This window comes from Apteryx mantelli, chromosome 1 (genome assembly GCF_036417845.1).
Source record: "Apteryx mantelli isolate bAptMan1 chromosome 1, bAptMan1.hap1, whole genome shotgun sequence".
In the NCBI taxonomy this organism is placed as follows: domain Eukaryota; kingdom Metazoa; phylum Chordata; class Aves; order Apterygiformes; family Apterygidae; genus Apteryx; species Apteryx mantelli.
In genome coordinates, this window is record NC_089978.1 from 27,011,360 (window position 1) to 27,028,886 (window position 17,527).

Below are 17,527 nucleotides of genomic sequence, written 5' to 3' on the forward strand. Positions count from 1 at the left end.
TAGCTTGTCTGAATGTGTTCAGTGGATGGAAACTGAGTCTAATGTAACTCCCCTAGCTTTTATCTGCTTAAATCAGAATCTTATTATTATTTTAGTTTTACAATCACTTACTTAAAGCAATGCCCTAGCCAAAAAAAATTGCCTGGGTGGCCTGAATATTACACCGCCATGTTTTTTATGACCTGACCTTTCTGCTGAGTTCAAGAAATCATGCTTGATCACTAGGTTTGGGTGGGAGTTTTGCTTGTGAGGATTATGAATATGTTACAAGCAAAGCCTACTTGATTTATGCATAATTTTTCACTGAAACTACAAAACAAGTAGCCGTCAAGTTAATGCCACTTAATGCTGATGGCTTTAAAGGGTCACACAAAGTCATCCTTTTTATGGTAATAGCAAAAATTCATGATTCTAGGTTAGAGTTATAAATGAATAAGTAAATCATTTATGCATTTCATTCAATTGGCCCCTGCTCCAAACTCATTTAGTATGTAACAGTTTTGCTGTTGCCCTATGTCCTGCATAGAGATTCAATGAGAGATTGTATAATGTTCCATTGCCTACAGAGCTTCCTGTCTGGTGTTTTTGTTGTTTTTTTTTTAACTTTAATTTTCTGTTTTTAACAACATCTTGGCTTGATCTGACATGAAAACAAGAGGCAGCTCTAGTTCTAGCACCTGGCATATGTTTGTTGTACACTGTATCTTAAAGTACAAATTGATGAAGTTTATCAAAAAATAGGATAATGGACAAGGTATGTATGTTTGTAAAATATATTCCAAGATATTTTACCTGTAAGAAGTAGCACGTCCAGGAGTGCACCTTTGCTCTGGTCACATGAAGGATGTTTCTAGGTAAGGAAGAGACTTAAAGAGGCATTAGGCCCTTCATGCTTTCTGCCATACTTATGAAACCTCTCAACACACTGGTGTCACTGGAGCTAAAATATGTTATGAAAAGAATGGTTTAGGTAGATAGGGGTTTGTAACCCATTAGGTCACAAAATAGTCTTAAGTTAGGTCTAAACAGCTAGGGAGATCTCCCTGGGCAGAAAGCAGTTCCAGGCTGGCTGAGACCTGACAGATCAAAGTGTAGGGACAGTGCTGGTCGTAGCAGAAGTGGCTGGAGCCTGAACACGCTGCGCCTCAGGGACTGACAGCTCACACAAATCCTTCCAGAAGAGGAAGGGACGGGGGGCTGTGGCTCCCCAATCCTGCTCTGAACTACTCAGAGAATGCAGTCACAGTGGATGAAGAAAACAAGTTTGTATAGGCTTTGTCCCCTTTCATGTCCTCTACCAAGTGCAAAATTAAAGGAAGTCAGGGAAAACTGCGTATCAAATGCAGCTTTGTTAGAAGAGGAAACAAACTGATAAAATGGAGTAGTGTACTTAATTAGCTTAGAGACAGAATGAATATTTAATTTGGTTTTAATAACAATATACCACACACTTACACTGTATCTTTTTACCAGCATTATCTCGGTAAGAGTCCTCTCAGTGAAGAGGACAGTTCCCCTCAAGAATCCTATGATAAACGTAGATCTTCTAGAAAAGTCACAGGGACATTAGATTTGCTCTGTGTCATATGGCAGCTCAGTGGCATATCTGAGAGAAAGAACTGGGATCTTGAAACCCACGGCACTAATCACGTGAAAACTGCCCTCCTTGATTAAATCTGCCAAAAAGCAGGAAAGACTCAAATTTAACTAATCAAGATCATAACTGGCCACCTCACTGGAACAGTCCCAGCAAGAAAAATGCTCAATTGGAGGATAACCAAAACGTGTAGTAGTTTAAAAGAAGGATGAGAAAATTAATGAAGTAGGAAAGGTTAAGATAAATCTAAATTCCTGCAAACTTACAAATCAGTGGTCAACACATGACTAACAAAGAGATGTTCTGATAATCGTGAGTATATCCTCAACATATAAATAGACACAGAAAATGAGCACACGTGAAGACAGTGTGACAACCAGTGAAGACAAAGAACATCAACGGACCGAAAGACACCAAAGGAAAATAGCATAGGAAGATGTTCAGAAGGGTTTATTTTTGGGATACCGTTAAAACACAAGACTTACTGGGTTCTATCAGTCTGATAAAAATATTTGATAAATATGTGAAGCTTCCTTGGCTGTTGGGGTAAAGTAGGGCATTTTTCTTTCTTTCCCACTCTATCAATGAATAATGTGATGGTACAAAGTGGCATATATGGGAAACTGGGTGTGATGGGATAGGTACACTGTTCTTCCCTTTCTCCAGGTTTTCTATTTGACCTTGCATGCACATGACATTGTGACCATTAGTAGAGGGCCTTGTGAATAGATTTCTGGGTATAAATTGAAGTAGTGCTGTCATCTAAAAAGTCTAGTTTTCCCTCTTTTTGTTAAACCTCAAAACAGTAGCAGTGTATTGACTAGTAAATGTATAACCCCATTCTTCTTTCATCATATGAAAATGTTGGCACTGATTCCCTGCAACATGAAAGTAAATGTCTGTAGATATGCCTGGTATGTAACAAGCACTGTGACTGTCATGCCATGATGTGAGACTAATTGCTTTAAAGGCAAACACCTTGACAGACAGGCAGGCAGAACACACACAAAAATAACAGGAAAGTAAAGGAGAGACACTGTGGTACAGCATAACCCAATTGTCTGTACTGTGCTTGACAAGCCTTTTATTCTTTACAAATAAAGAAACACCAGAAATTGGGGCTATTTTAGCAACAAACGTCAGAAGAGAACTGTATGATCATCTCAGCGTACAGAACGCATGTGCCAAAGCACGATGAGCTATTTCAGAAAGTCCTGCACGCTAAAAACAGACTTTTCTCCACTGGCAGGAAATCTCAGTTTTTGTCACAAATTCTTTCCTCTCTCTTCAATAACAGTGCCCACTGTCAGCCAAACTACTGACAGGCTACACAGAACTGTAGCAATTTCTGTCCATTCCCCTTCAGACTTTTTGCAAATAATATCCAAAATTTATCCTCTGCTGTCAGGAAAAGGGCAAAGCTAGTGAAAGGGCTGGGAAGCAGAACCCACAACTTTTGGCTCACTGAGACCAGAAAACAAGAAGCAAAAATCTGACAGGGCATAGTAGAAAAAGCAGCAGCAAGATGTATGGGATTGCCCAGGATGGTACGGGCTCCTTTAAAGGTGCCAACAACCCTAAACAGAACAGAATGTCAGGATAATGTAAAGAATCCACATTTTTTTTCATTTGTCCCCGTCATCAGTCACCATGCCCCCTCCCCCTAAGTAAATGAAATCAATCAGCAGGGATTTCTGTAAAATACATAAAACAGTCATCTTCCAGACTCTACCAGAAGATAAACGGTTCCAGACATTGGACTGCAGCCATTTTCCCACACATGCTACGGTGTTTTGTCATCCATATTGGGCCATAATAGTGAGTCTTTTTTTTTCTTTTTTTTCAGTCAACAGCCAATGCTTCTACTTCTAGCACAGAGCAACTAGTATATTAAAACCATTGCAACGAGAGTAATTTTTCTGTATGATTTGTAATAGAATTGTTTCATTCCTAATCATACAATCTTCTGGGGTCTTGTAAGGCACTTTCATACTTATCTGCTATACCTAATATCACCTTATCATTGCCAGCTGGAGCTTCACAAACCTTTCAGAATTAAAACACATCACACCAAACACAAGCCACTGAACTGAACTGAGCATGAAACTTATAAGCAGTGTAAACCTTATTTGAGAACTTTCTAACAAGAAATAACAGGACTGCTTACAATGTCTCGTGCTGGTTTTTGTACTCATTTCAATGAAGGACACAAATACATGACAAAAGATGTATCACGACATGAGTTTACAATTAATTTTAATGAATTTTAAAGCAAGTCCTTAATAATCTGTTAACATAAAATATACTTTGGAAAGAACCACGGGGTTTTCTCTTTATTAAGAAATGTGCAACGAAATTCTATTCTTAATTAAAACAGGAGTAATTTTATTAACTGCAGTAGACTTAAACCTGACTTACCTCAGTGTAAGTGAGGGTAGAATTTAGCCCCGGGGTGTTTATATGCTGTAGTTCCAGTTAGTTTAGATCTATTTGGGTGGGAAATCCTTTCCCCTTTCCAGAAAAAATATTCTTTCCTACCCTTCTTCACCTCACATGAGGCCAAAGCAGGCTTTTTTTGGAAGATATTTTTCAGAAAGGTTACAAACAAATCTTAGCCTAGACAGGAGATGACCTTATTAAACAAAACCACCCTCTGAAGTGATGGACACCAGCAGTTTTAAAGTTTGTTTACAAGTTTTCTAAACAAGCCACCTCACACAGATAAGCTTATTTACATCTTAAAAATAAATAAAACCTCTAAGTAAAAGCTATTTAATAAAGGAGATACTTAATGCCTGTTTTTAAAGCTGAAAAGCTCTTCCAAACAGTACTAGCTGTTGTATTAAACATCACTGCTACAGTATAGAAACTTACTGTCTACAAATATCCTTAGGCTTCACTGTACCTTTGAACCAAAATCACTTTCTTCTGTACTTCATTTTCTGGTTTCTTGCAATCTGAGGCTCAGATGCTGACAGATGGCTTCTCTGTCACTGAGTGCAGCTTCCGCCTTGTTATCTGTGCCAGCTAATACTTCCACGATGCTTAGCTGTTGTCTGGGGAGCTGTGCTCTACATCATTTCTAGTCTGATCAATGCTCTGCTTGGTTTTAGGTTGGTTTCTAGTCCCGCCTCCTGCTCTTGAAGAAACGAAAACTCACAGCTGGATTTTCTATAAATCATCCCTTTTAACAGTGGCTGAGCAAGTATGGCAAATACTACAGCTAAGACCTGCTGCTCTATTTGAAACTTCAAAAACAATTCCTCATCTTAATGATGCACACATGAAAGTTAATCATGTACTAAAATCACTAATACTGAAAAATAGTGGCCAGATAATTGTGACCTTCAGGGCTTAGAAGCTGATTAATGTAACACAAAACTCTTCTCTATTCCACAGGGAGAATATGGTAAAACATATTGCCTCAGTGGATTGTTTTATACAATGTTTTGCTTTGAACAGGGGCTTGTCATTCTCACAAAGATAAATTTATGTTTACAATATAGAGCTTTTTTGACAGACTAACCCAGAACGCATATTGTTTGGGCCAGTAGCCCTTAGTTAGAAAGAGCCTTTACTATCAGACCAGGTCTTTTGAAGTGTAGGCAGGAAATACTTTTATTTTCTGCACAGCACTGAATGCACTATACTGCACTGAACTCATTAGCATGTTTAACAAAGAGTAAATGCAAGGTGGTACCATAAAAATAGCAGTACAAACTTTGTTCGCATGAACAAAGCAGAGCTGAGTGTTTGTGAACTGTGCAATGTTTCAATCCTCCACCCTCCAGACCAACTCAAGAAACTGTGCTGCAGAAATTAAGAACTACCAGGCAGACCTGGATGTAATTTGAATGAGCTGTTAAGTCCAGAGGTTCTCAGGTTCTTCTAAAGTGAGCGCCACATCCAGAAGAAAGTGTGTCTGAAGGGCACTCTGTCCTCCGACTGATGATTAAAACAGTCACCTTTCTCATTAACGATTGATCATGTTCCCGAGGCAAACACAACCCCTGGACTGCTGTCTGTGGCTAGCTCAGCTGATGATCATTGAAAAACAAAAGAGCTGCCATCATAGACTTGATCAAGGATCCATTTAGGTTCATCTCTGATAGCGGCTTAGGGAAGAGGATGAGACTGGCACATGCTGCAAGTGGCTTTTCCCAGGTGCGCCCCTCAGCTTCCAGTAAATAGGGATTTTGGGGCTTCCTGAGCCAGTTGATGGGGAAGGACTACTGTGTTCAGTACTCACAACAGACTAATCTGCTATGAATGGTCGAGTCCCTTTTTGAACTTAGTTATACACCGGCACTCGATTACACTGAATCACAATGAGTTCCAAAAATGTAGTGGAAAAATACGAAAAAAAGTACTTCTGCCTATTCACACTTACTGTCAAGCCATTTCATTACATGCCCCATAATTCTTACAGTTTCAGTTTTTCCACACAATAGATGATTTCACAGGCTTCTAACATATCTCATTGAATCCTCCTTTTTTCTAAGCTGAAGAATCTCATCTATTTAGCGTCTCTGCTGATCAGCCTTGTTGCCTTTCTCTGTATGTACTACTGCTCCCACTAAGAGATATAGTTAGTCCTTTAGTTCATATGGTAGAAGCTGATACTACACCCTCCGTATTCAAACCTTGCTCCCAGTCTGTGATGGCAGTTTTGTGGAAATGTGAAAATGTTTTCTGTTTCCTTGATTACAGTTTTGCAGATGGTAACTGAGGAGAGTCAGATGTGATCTTGTGATCTAATAGCTCTCCACAACCAACAAGAATTTGAGGACAACTAAGCCAGACAAATTTCCAAATTGTTACTAGCCAGGAAGAAAACAGCACAGAGTAAGTAGCCAGGAATGCTCTTAACCGGAGGCAGTGCAACTCTGATGCAGCTACTGCTCTCTCAACTGGCAGCCATGAGACACGGGCCCTGGGCTCTCGGCCAAGCAGCTGTGACTCAGATTTGAAGTGCTGCAACGACAGTGCTCTCCTGTGGATGTACGAGCTGATCAATGCCAGTAGCTTGATGGTGGAGGGTGAAATGAGCAGAGCAGAAGCACCATCCCTGCGCCTGATCCAAATATGTAATGGCAAATATAATTAATCTGCTTTCCAGGCGCTGTTGTACATTCGATACTTACTTATCAGCTGTCAAAACACACATGACTGATTAAGATTACTTGTTTGACCTTTAAAATGTACTTGAAAATCCATAAATAAGACCAATCAGTAGCACATACCCATTTGAATAATAACAGAATTTTGAATCTCTAGCAAAGGTTGTAAGAGGTGACGAAAGGCTTAATACCGCAATGTGATGCGCATTATATATACCCAGGATGGGGGATCTTCCAAGGACTTTTACTGAGTATTTTGTCTACTGGCTAAAGTAATGTTTATAGCACACACAGGACAAGATCTATTCTTTCTCTGCCCTGAGACTTTTGACCATCACCAGAATAACAAGGAAGAAGCATGCTGCAGGTGAAAAGAAATATATTCACTCTCCTCCTTTTTGGTTTCAGACAGCGCGCTGAATTCCTTCAGGATGAAACTAAATGGGAATATCTGCTCCTGCCACTAATGAGCATTCAGTTCACAGGATCAAACTTGAGTAAATCCAAAATAAAACACAGCAAAATGTGGTAGTATGGATTTCATTTATCAGGACTGTTTCACTCTACAAAACTGCTCTTCCTGAGCCACACTATTTGCTAGTTGTAGACACAGCCCTACAGTAGTATCCTATATATCAGTCTGGCTGAATAAAAGACAGTCAGGGAATAAGCTCAGGTACTGGAAGCTAAATCATCTGCAGTGCTTATTTGCAAGCTATCTGCTAGTTTTTTCCCTGGCTCTGTTTTAGACCACTCCAATTAACTTTCTCCAAAGAACTGTGGACATGAATCGGTCCATGCTCCCTGGCCTTGGGATCCCTGACCCTTCTTGGTTTAGCAGTACAGATGTAGTACTATGGATGAAGGGCAGTAAGATAGTTCCTCCTGTCACTCTTCTGCAGATACTGCAGTTCTCACTTCTCTCTGCTCTTGAGCTAGTTGTGAGATCTGCTAAGATAGGATACCAGATCAGACCTCAGTAAAAAATCAGAGACTTCTTCCCAAACTGTGACTCTGAAGGTCAGGTACAAGAGATTATGTGTTACTGATTACTCTCTCTGTATAAATTACCATTTACATATATCTTATAAATTGCCATTTATAAAGAGTAGGTACCTTATAAATGGTCATGTAAAGTGAAGGACTTGGAGATGTACTGATTTGTTCTTTTGGTAATGTGAGCCACAGGCAAGAAAGATCTATGGGCGAAGAGATTATGGTGCCCCACAGAGCTTCATTGGGGCCTTCTAATCCACTAAGTGTCTCTGCTGACTCTTCGGGAATCACCAGAAGAAATGTGAACATACATTTTGGTGGACAGGCTTCTGTCAAAGAAAGACTTTGAACCTCAATGTAAAGAGCTCCTTTTTAAAGAGCTAGGACTCTAGCCAGGGACCTTCAGTGCTCACAGAGTCTGTGATGGAAATATGGTCGAGCTCCACAGGCTCTGGTGAAAGTTTGCCCTACCTGGTCCTTAAAAATGCTGAATCATAGAACCACAGGATAAATCAGTTCAGAAAGGATCTCAGGAGGTCTCTAGTCCAACCTCTTTGGTCTTCTGGCCATTTTGAAATACCAAGTTCACAAATAGTTGCAGATTCTCACAACAGCAGTGGAGAGAAGGAGAAGGGGAGAAATGAATTATTTACCATTTTTGCTCCAATTACCTGTAGAGAGAAAAGATCTCCTTTTTCAGTGTATCTAGGATGGCTGTGTCTGCCTGTCCCAGGATTCTGTTTTGGAACTGAATAAATTTAATACTTTGAACCTTCTACCATGATGCTGTTAAGGGAGAGGCTTTAATAGTTTAAAGGTACTCTGTAAAATCAGCTTTCATACAGTACAATGCATTTGCTCATAATGTGGCCAAAAGAACTAACAGAAATTTTATATTTCGCATCTCAAAACTAAGATGCTTAAGAACATATTATTTATTCATATTGTCAGAATTTGCTTTTGCAAGACAGCATTTAGGAGCCACTAGTTAGATTTAGAAATACCTTGAGCCTTTTGAGAAGAAAGAAGAGGTACAAGCATACTGTGCGGGAAGGATCAGCAAGCCTCATCCCCAAGTAAGGCAGGTGTTCACATTGTACCGTCCTTGCCATTAACTCATCCAGGTCCAGACCGACACCTTCTCCCTAAATCTGCTCTCGGGAGGCTGCTCTGGTACCTTCCTTCTCTGATGATCAGGAATTTAATTTTCCATTGAAGGTTGTTCTGTGCCAGGTTACTCACATCATTCTTTGGCCAACACTGTCCTCCAGTTCAAAGAGTTTTTTCTTCTCACCAGTGTTTACCCTCTAATTATAGGTAATGAGAACAGCCCTGTTCCTCTTGCACTTTGTTCTGCCTGCTGACAGGAGACTAAAACACAGCCCACTGTTTTAGTCTCTTTTGGTAAAATAAGCTATTTCCCCTCCGATTCTAACAGCCTTTCTGAATCCACAGATGACAATTAAATTCAGTCTAGAAGATGGGGAACCTGAACCGAACACAATATTGCAGATGAGGCTGCACTGTGTCACTTGCTTTGCTTTCTTGTGAGAATACATTGCCTGATAGAGCTGAAGGTTCCACTGCCTTGCTACGCCACATTTTGTGAGTGACTTGTAATTATTTTCTAATCTGCAAATACATTCAAGCCTTTGTTCTCCTCTGTCATTCCCAACTGCCAACCTCCCAGATTACGCCAGATATTTCCTGCTGCTGTCCTTTAATCATGCTCTCATGCAACTGATAATCATGGTACTACTGCAAATTGAACTGCTCAGAGAGGGTAAGTACACAGAGCCAGTGCCCCATTCTGCACTCAGGCTTCTGCCCTGCCATTTGCCAAATACCTTTGATCCCTTTTTACTTTAGTTTAGGCTTTGCACGTCCTGATGTAGCCCGAAGTCTCTGGAAGACTCTGCGTGCCACCAGGACTATGCCAACCCCATCTGGAAGGTGCATCTTTCAGTGCTGGAGACCACTGACTGAGAGCGCTCTCTCCCTTCTACACCAGGTTTAACACTGGGGCCAGGAAACGTCATCTCCTAGCTGTGGCTGTTGTAACATGTTTCAGAATTAGAATTGGTCTCTGAAATCCTGGATGCAGGAATATATATATGCATGTATACATACATACATACACACACACACACACACACATATATGTATTATGACAGCATTAACAATATTCACTTTTGCTTTGCTGGAGTTCAATAAAATTAAAAAAAAAGTCATGTGAGTTTGGGCTTTCCCTATAAACATGTTTTCACTTTTCCTACAGATTATGAAATTTTGAAAAGTTACAGAGATGAGGAAGCTGAAAGTGGTGGGTAACGTGGGTATGATTTATCCTGTCACATTTAGCAAAAAAAGGAAGAGAACGGGGGGAAAGGAAAAATAATATCCTTGCACTTGCAACTCTGCACCACAATGGATATTCAAGGCAAAATCAAAACAAGAAAGTAATTTGAAAAATACCTATCTAAAGCAGAAAATTATAATGATAATTTGTTGGGTTTGAATTTTATTCCTGGGCAGTTTTCATGCTCTAGATGTCCTTACCTAACACTGCCATTTTCCCAAAGGCATCTTGAGCTATTTGCCATTCATTTACTATTGCAGTGGTTATGTAAAGTAGGATAGCTGTACTATCACCATTTGATGAGCAAGCCATACATTTTTGCATTTTCATATAAAATACCTCCTTTGAAGGATTAAAATATGCGTTACCTAACTTATTCAAGAAAACCTCTCTCACTTATACTTGGTACTCATTTAGCTTTTTAGAGTCTTTCTCCTAGTGGAAAACGTCTCTAGTTTACATGGCATATCTCTGTGTCACATGTGTTCCCTTTAATAGCCAATATAAATGTTTTTCAACTCTAAACTCTACAGCTTGAGTCTCACTTATGTAAGTCAAGCTGCTTCTCTCTGCTTTACTCATCACACTACAGAACAATTGCTGATCAACCTACTTGCCTCGCTGCAAGCTCAGGAGCTTCCTGAGCTGAGCTGAAAGCAGCTTGGTTTGGTTTGATTGAACTGGGTGATGAATCGTATCCCATTCCCCAAATGGTTGTTTAAAATGTTCTTCAGCAAGCTCCATTTCCTGCCACTTCTCCTTTCCCGGGGACCAGCGCTGCCCGTGTTGGATTTAGCGACGTCTCCTCTTTCTATCTGTGCTCTCTCAGGCTTGGGAGATCTTGTACTGGTTTCAGACCTGCTGGTGGCTGTGCACCCCTCTCCTCCCTGCACCCTTCTAGCTTGTGTGGCAGCACATTCCTGCTAACCTAACACTGTGGAATGAAGGATCTGTGAGTACACTCTAGAGGCCTTAAAATGCCACTTTCTATATCTAAATGACATAAGCCTAGTTTAACATGAAGTTCAGTCAGTACGTGGCAGAGGCACAATACTTCATTAGTTCGTTCAGATGCTTCAAAGAGCTCAGAAATAAAAATTCTTGGAATTGCTGCATGATTCAAACTTTTTTTAAAGTTGATATTAAAACATGAATCACTGGTTTGCTTAAGGGAAGGAAAAAAAAAAACAACTTGTTTTCAGCAAAAAGTTAATTGGGTGTCCTGAAAATCAGTAATTAAAAACACCACTAACAGACAATAACTATCTGGAGTGCTAATTTCTTCCTGTACATAAAAGGCTTAAAAATGACACGGTAACAGAGAAAAGTTCAGCATCAGCATTTGTCTCAAGACCCAGTGCACTCAGGGGCTGGCTTAGTAGACCTCCTGCTGAGAAACAAGAGCTAGAAAAGGGTTTTTTTGTTCCTCTGAAAAAAAGTTGGATTTCTGAAGCCATATGCACATGCAGTTTTTAAAATGACCTCAGTCACAAGTAAACTACTAGCTAAAATGTCATTCTGAGGGACATCATCACCATCACTATCTTCCACAAAGCATAAGTCAGATAGAAGTGCCACCTCCTTGGGTAGAAAACAGCTGCTATTTAGAGTGTGCAGCAGCGCTATGTAGCAATAAAAGACTGGAAGCGAAGAATATGGTTTCCAAATTAAACAGTAGGAGTAATTTCTGCCGACAGGAGGTAATTACTCCTCTTGTAAAAGAACTGGGGAATACTTAATGGTTTCAAGCACTAATACCTAGGGAAACAGAGCGTTCCCTAAATACCCAGCCAAGTGCTAGGCTGACTTGGAGAATAGTAAATCTTTGAGAAGACATCCTGTACTACCTAAAACTTTAAAGGCCTGATTCCAAATACTGCTCTAGCTTGACTGATTAGTTTCTGAAATCAGGTATAATCGTTGCCCAGGGTGCAATTTCTTCAGTATCTCACAAAAGCTGTAGTTAATGTCCTGACTGTGTGGTAGCCCTAAGCATAGATTTTCCACCATCATATCTCAATGCCAGGTCTTTGACTATTTCAAGTAATTTATCTGACAAGACTACTATATTCCCAAACATCCTGGTTATGAACACACAGGATCTGAAACTACATAACATATATCAAGGTAAATGCAGTATGATATATGGTATCTTAAGCATTTACATGCTTCTGATACTAATTTTCTTAAGGTCTGACCAAAATTTCCAGAACAGAAATAAGCAGCATCGAAACATAAAAATGTTTTAATTATGGCTAAAGCGCTTCTAGCATCTGAAAGCTTCTTTGTTGAAAAAGCATTGAGTGAAGAATGCCAGGCCTTAAATACCCTATGGTAACTCCAACTCTTACATTTATATGCAAAAATTCATAACCATACTTATGAAAACAGACAAACAGAACTCTCCACAAAGCAGCTATCCTGCTACAAGTTTCTGACTAGTTATAATAGTGCAGTCTTGAACTCTGGAGAAAGCAAGTGTCCAAGCACCTCCTCTTTCACTTTTCCCAAAAGACAAAGTTTTCACAGAAGAGCCATTCACCTAAGACCTCTAGTCTTCTTCTGCAAAACAACCAACTCCGAACAAGGCTATTGGTTTACCTAACCTCTTGCAGCACATCATGCATTTTGCAGAGATTTTAAGGTGTGTGTTCATTAAAACAAAGGTGCTACTTACCACAGGTGAAGATTATATCTAAGCAACAGGAAAGAAGAAGTTTTTCTGCACAGTCGTACCTCAGTCCTCACAAACAACGCCAGAAAAAATGCTGATATGATGACAATTCATTTGAGGAACTGCTTTGCAATTTAATTATGCTGTAATCAACACATCTAAGGTTTATTTTGAACAAGCAGTCGTAAGAATGGACATGAATTCTCAATGTTAGCAATGCCAGGGAATAAATGATTTTCCTATACTCATGCCAACCAAAGAGAGAGCAAAGGAATTTGGTTTGTGATTATTTCATAATGCAGCATTTCTTTTTTGAAATATGTAGCGAGTAGTATTGAGCAAAATTCAGTATGCTTGTGGTATGAAACCTTGTCTCTCTGACCTTTCAGAAACTCAAAGAACTAATGTTTGCTGGGTTTGTAAGTTACATTATTGACAATTTTTTTTCTTTCATCACATGCATGAGTGCACACACATGCACAAAAAGGTTTACTAATCATATTTCTATCACCACAATCCTCCAGATCTTTCAGTGTGCTTTACAGAGGGGAAAAAGACAAATTAAAGAAAAACAAAAACTGACAGTATGGGAATATGGATTCTCCCAAAGTTGTTTGTTCCAAAGTAAGATTGGCTTTAAGAATCTCAATTAACTATATTAGTGCCAGAAAAATACCCAGATATGTGAGGCTATCATTTACAGCTGATGCAGCCAAGGCAAAGGATTTTAGAAATGAAGAGTCAGAATACAAGGGAACAGAGAAAAGGCATTTTTCTTAAGAGTCAGACACAATGAGATTTGATTTCATTTACATCATTCTGCTATCTTGTAAAATGGTCCAAACTAGGCCTATTTTTGTGTACCAAGAGAATACAATGCCAAAGGAGGTTTTTCCTCTTGGAAAAGCAACAAAGAGTTCCTAGCACAAAAAGGCCACACTGTTGTTCTGTGTTTTGTTTTCAAACATCACTTCTAGGAAAAAAGACAGAAAGAAACCTCCGCAAGATATTCTGTACCCAAGTACAAAGCGAAATGGTTGAATGTGAGTCATTTTCAACCTTCCCAAGCATGGCATTCACGGTACGAACTCAGAAAAGTCATTACCAGTAATTCTGTCATTTCAAGTGTTTATAACACATGAGAAATAAGTGCTCTTGAAATGAGAAGTTAGATCCTAACCACTTCATGGACACTTACAGATCAGCTTCCAAAACATGAGCCGTTTCACCACATTTAAAGAATTTTTTCAGATGTTGTAAGTAAAGCAAGGTACCCAATGTCTGACTTGAAAAGGGGATCTTCGAAGGAAAATGAACTGCTACAAGAAGTGACACAGATAAAGAAGGAGGCACTTTCCTCTCATTTGCATAAAGGAATGCCTGTTTTGTTGGATTAACCCAAAGTGAGCCTCTAGTCCAGTCGCATCTTTTCTCTCTTCTTTACTACAGCCAAGCAAACAAGAAGGAGAAACGGTACCATGTGTACAATCATTTTTCAGGAAAGTTTTTTTTCATCTTGAGTAACCTAAAGGATTTATCCTGTACAATTCCACAGTCAAAAGAATATTCATAACAATTTTCTTATTAACATACGGGGACACCTTGTCTGAACTCTCATGAAGAATCTATCTATGAGCTTCATTTTTATTTGCTATATTTTAATGACTGCTGTTACAAAGCAGTATGAATGAGAAAGCTAAAAACTGAAAGAAAATATAAGAATCCAGGTTTCTTTCAAACACCGCTTTAGATTTATAAATAATGAAGTAGGAAATATTCTGTAATGGTATGGGCAGTACCAGCAACCTGATTTGTCTTCCATCTCCATTCCCAATGGGATTGTCTGACAGTGTCATATAAAAGGCACAATCCTCTTTGAGGCTACACTAACCACATTATCAAACAAAATTAAGGGTCAGGTCTTCTATGAACACACGAATTAGCCTGATTTACAATGGATTTCCAAGCAGTTTTTTTCATATTTGTAATCTCTCTCCCATGCAGATATTTTGTTATCTCGTACTGTGTGAGGTTACATTATAATAGCCTTTCTGTTAGGAAGAGTGTTAAAAGTTTCTCCTTCACTCAGACACATCTATTGACACAAAATGTAAAGGAACTGTTTTTGAAATCTCAGCACCTCTGTCAAATTTAGTTTAAATCAGGCAACAGGCACCAAAGTTACTGAAGGGTGGGAAGTGGAGACAAAGCAAAAAAAAGAAAGATCATTTTCGTAAGCCCTGTTTCCATAGGAAAACAGGGAAAATGTATACTGATTTAAAAAAAAAAAAAGTTTCCACAGATTTATTTACTGGCTAAAAATTCCTGCAACTCTAGCTGTTGCCCACTAGAGGCTGTGAAGTACTTACATCTCTCATAACCAAGATTTTTTCAGAACCAAATAAAAAGGAAATGAGAAATGGAAAATGCATTAAAACCTAAAATGAGAAATGTTATCATTGAGCATTAAAATCCTAAAACCATGTTCTTAAATCAGCGTACTCCATCCGTGGCAGGCCAGTGGGACCAGCAGGAGGCATGGTTGGCAGCCAGCTGTTCTCGTGTGCAACAGGAAACTTGCAGGGTGACTGGGATGCAGGAGGAGGAGGAGGAGGAGGAGGAAGAGGAGGAGGAGCACGCAGTGCAGCTGACTGGAGAGAAGCTACTTGTTCCTGACAACACCACCATAAACAATGAGTAGTGGAACATAATGGGCCACTTTTAAAAGTAATTATTCTTTTTGAATATCACATAACCGCATTGGAGTCTGGTAAGCTTAACAGTCCCCCCAAAGGATGCCAAGGGTGAGCAGGATTTAATGAGCAGAGTTATCTGGAGAACAAAAGCCGCAAACACATATACACACAAAAAGCATGGTGAAGGTTGATGTGCTGAGAAGAAACTTGAGGATGTTTCTTGGTACCCAGCGGTTTGTGTAAGAGCAAAGTGAGGGAAGAGCAGATCCACCTGGTCCAGCAGGACGGGAACAAGCTGTGCAGAGAGAGGAGCTCAGGGAGAAAGAAGGACAAGGAGCTGAGGCCAGAGGAGCAAACCGGAGAATGGACCAGGACCCGCTGGCTGAGGGGGCAAACCAGTACATAGGGGCAAGCTAGAGGACACGCATATGACAGGCAATTTACCCATATATTACTCAAGGGCAAAACATAAGAAATTGCGAAAAGTGAGCAACACTTTGACAGCTGTGTTTTGCAAGAGACCAGCGATCAAGCAATTTGTGACCAAATACACAATTTGGATGGTTCTGGGCTGTAAGAACTTCTGTTCTTGCATCCCACTTTTGCAAGGATCCTTGACTGGAGCTCTTGGTAAGTACTGAAGTCCAGGAGAGAGGGTGTTTCAGAGAGACCCCTGCTGTTGGCGTTTGCCGGGGGCTGGCAGCGGCCGTTGCCCTCCCTGCATGGGTTGCTGGAGGCCCCACGCTGGGCACGTAGCTCACCCCAGCCCCGGCGTCACAACCTGATCGCCAGGGTGGCCCTGTGACCATCGCTCTAGAGCCAGGGCCCGAGCTGAAGCAGGGTGCAAACAGGACCTTCAGCTCTTTCTGCAAGTGCTCCTTTGTCAAAAAAGGCTAAAGAAATATTAGGCAAATGTGACTGCATTCGGGCAGACAGGTTTTTCCTTGTCAGGACTGTTACTTTGCTAGCACAAGAAAAATGTGGGAAGCGGTGTGAGTCTCTTCCCCATTAAAAAGGAGGCATGGGGGGTGTCTGCAGATCTGGGGGTGCCTCCTCACCCCACACTGCCAGCCTGAGCTCGGCTGAACACCGTGCAGCTCCTCTGGGCAACACTCGAGGGGAAGCCGGGATGTTATCTCTTATTGACTTCTAATATATTCCAGTTCTTGCAGGGCCCTGAGAACAACCACAGGTGTTCACATACTCTTTAATCCAATTAGGGCTCTTTTAAAGAAAGTTATTTTTTTGTTGTCACAGAAGTTACACTTAATGGGTTTGCAGTTATTAGGCAGTTAGAAAAGTTATTTGCACTTAGCAATTTGCTGCCAGAAATGTAGCAAGAGACAAGCACTGAAGTCCTTGTGAATCCCACAGCTGCCATGACTTTTCCATATGAGGAAGGAGCAGTTGCCTAAGGCATTTTAGAGACATGCAAGAACACAGAAACAGTTTATTAATACTGGAAGTGAATTTGCAATTATTGAGAGCAGATGGTCAGTTCGCACAGGCAATGAACCTTAAACTATCTAGACTTGCAGGACTACTGCAAACAATGAAATAGTACCAAATTCACAAACAGATATCCTGCACGTTCAGTCAGAGGTTGCCTCAGATTTGCATCCTAGATATAGTGGCTTAAATCCAGATAAAGCTGTCAATATTAAATTGAGTCAGAGTTCCAGCCCCTTTTTTTACTTGCATAAATTACTCTCACAGCAGTCAAAGCTAATCTTAAATAATAAGGACCTCAATAAAATAATTATATGAGCATCATTAATAAAGCAGGGAATCAAATTAATCCTCCCTTGCACCACTCTACTCTATTGTATCAGAGGTGTAAGTGACAGCAGCATTAACAGGAAGGAAATATAGAGCTGAAGTCATATGAATAAATATTTCATCATTCCTATAGTCAGTTATCAAAAATAATCATATACACATTGCAATAACAACCTTAGCTGTGATGCACTCTAGAGCTTTTGAATTCTTTCAATGCACACACTGCTTGTAAAGATTTTATAAAATAGCTTAACAGAGATATGTATCTTGAAAGTACTCTTCAGTGCAGGTCATGGACCAATTAGA

General features: G+C 40.0%; 1 protein-coding gene across 2 annotated transcripts in view; it reads right to left on the minus strand.

Annotated features, from left to right (window-relative positions):
- The window catches only part of STARD13 (StAR related lipid transfer domain containing 13), a 156,904-nt gene that overhangs the window by 73,198 nt on the left and 66,179 nt on the right, over nucleotides 1-17,527 (minus strand). Inside the window, exon 1 of one of the 2 annotated variants that reach the window (XM_013962105.2) lies at nucleotides 793-816. The exons of the other annotated variant lie outside the window; for it this stretch is intronic. The gene's annotated coding sequence lies outside the window, so the exon portion shown is untranslated. Of the gene's footprint in view, nucleotides 1-792; nucleotides 817-17,527 lie in introns of those variants that run through there. 2 annotated transcript variants of the gene reach the window in all.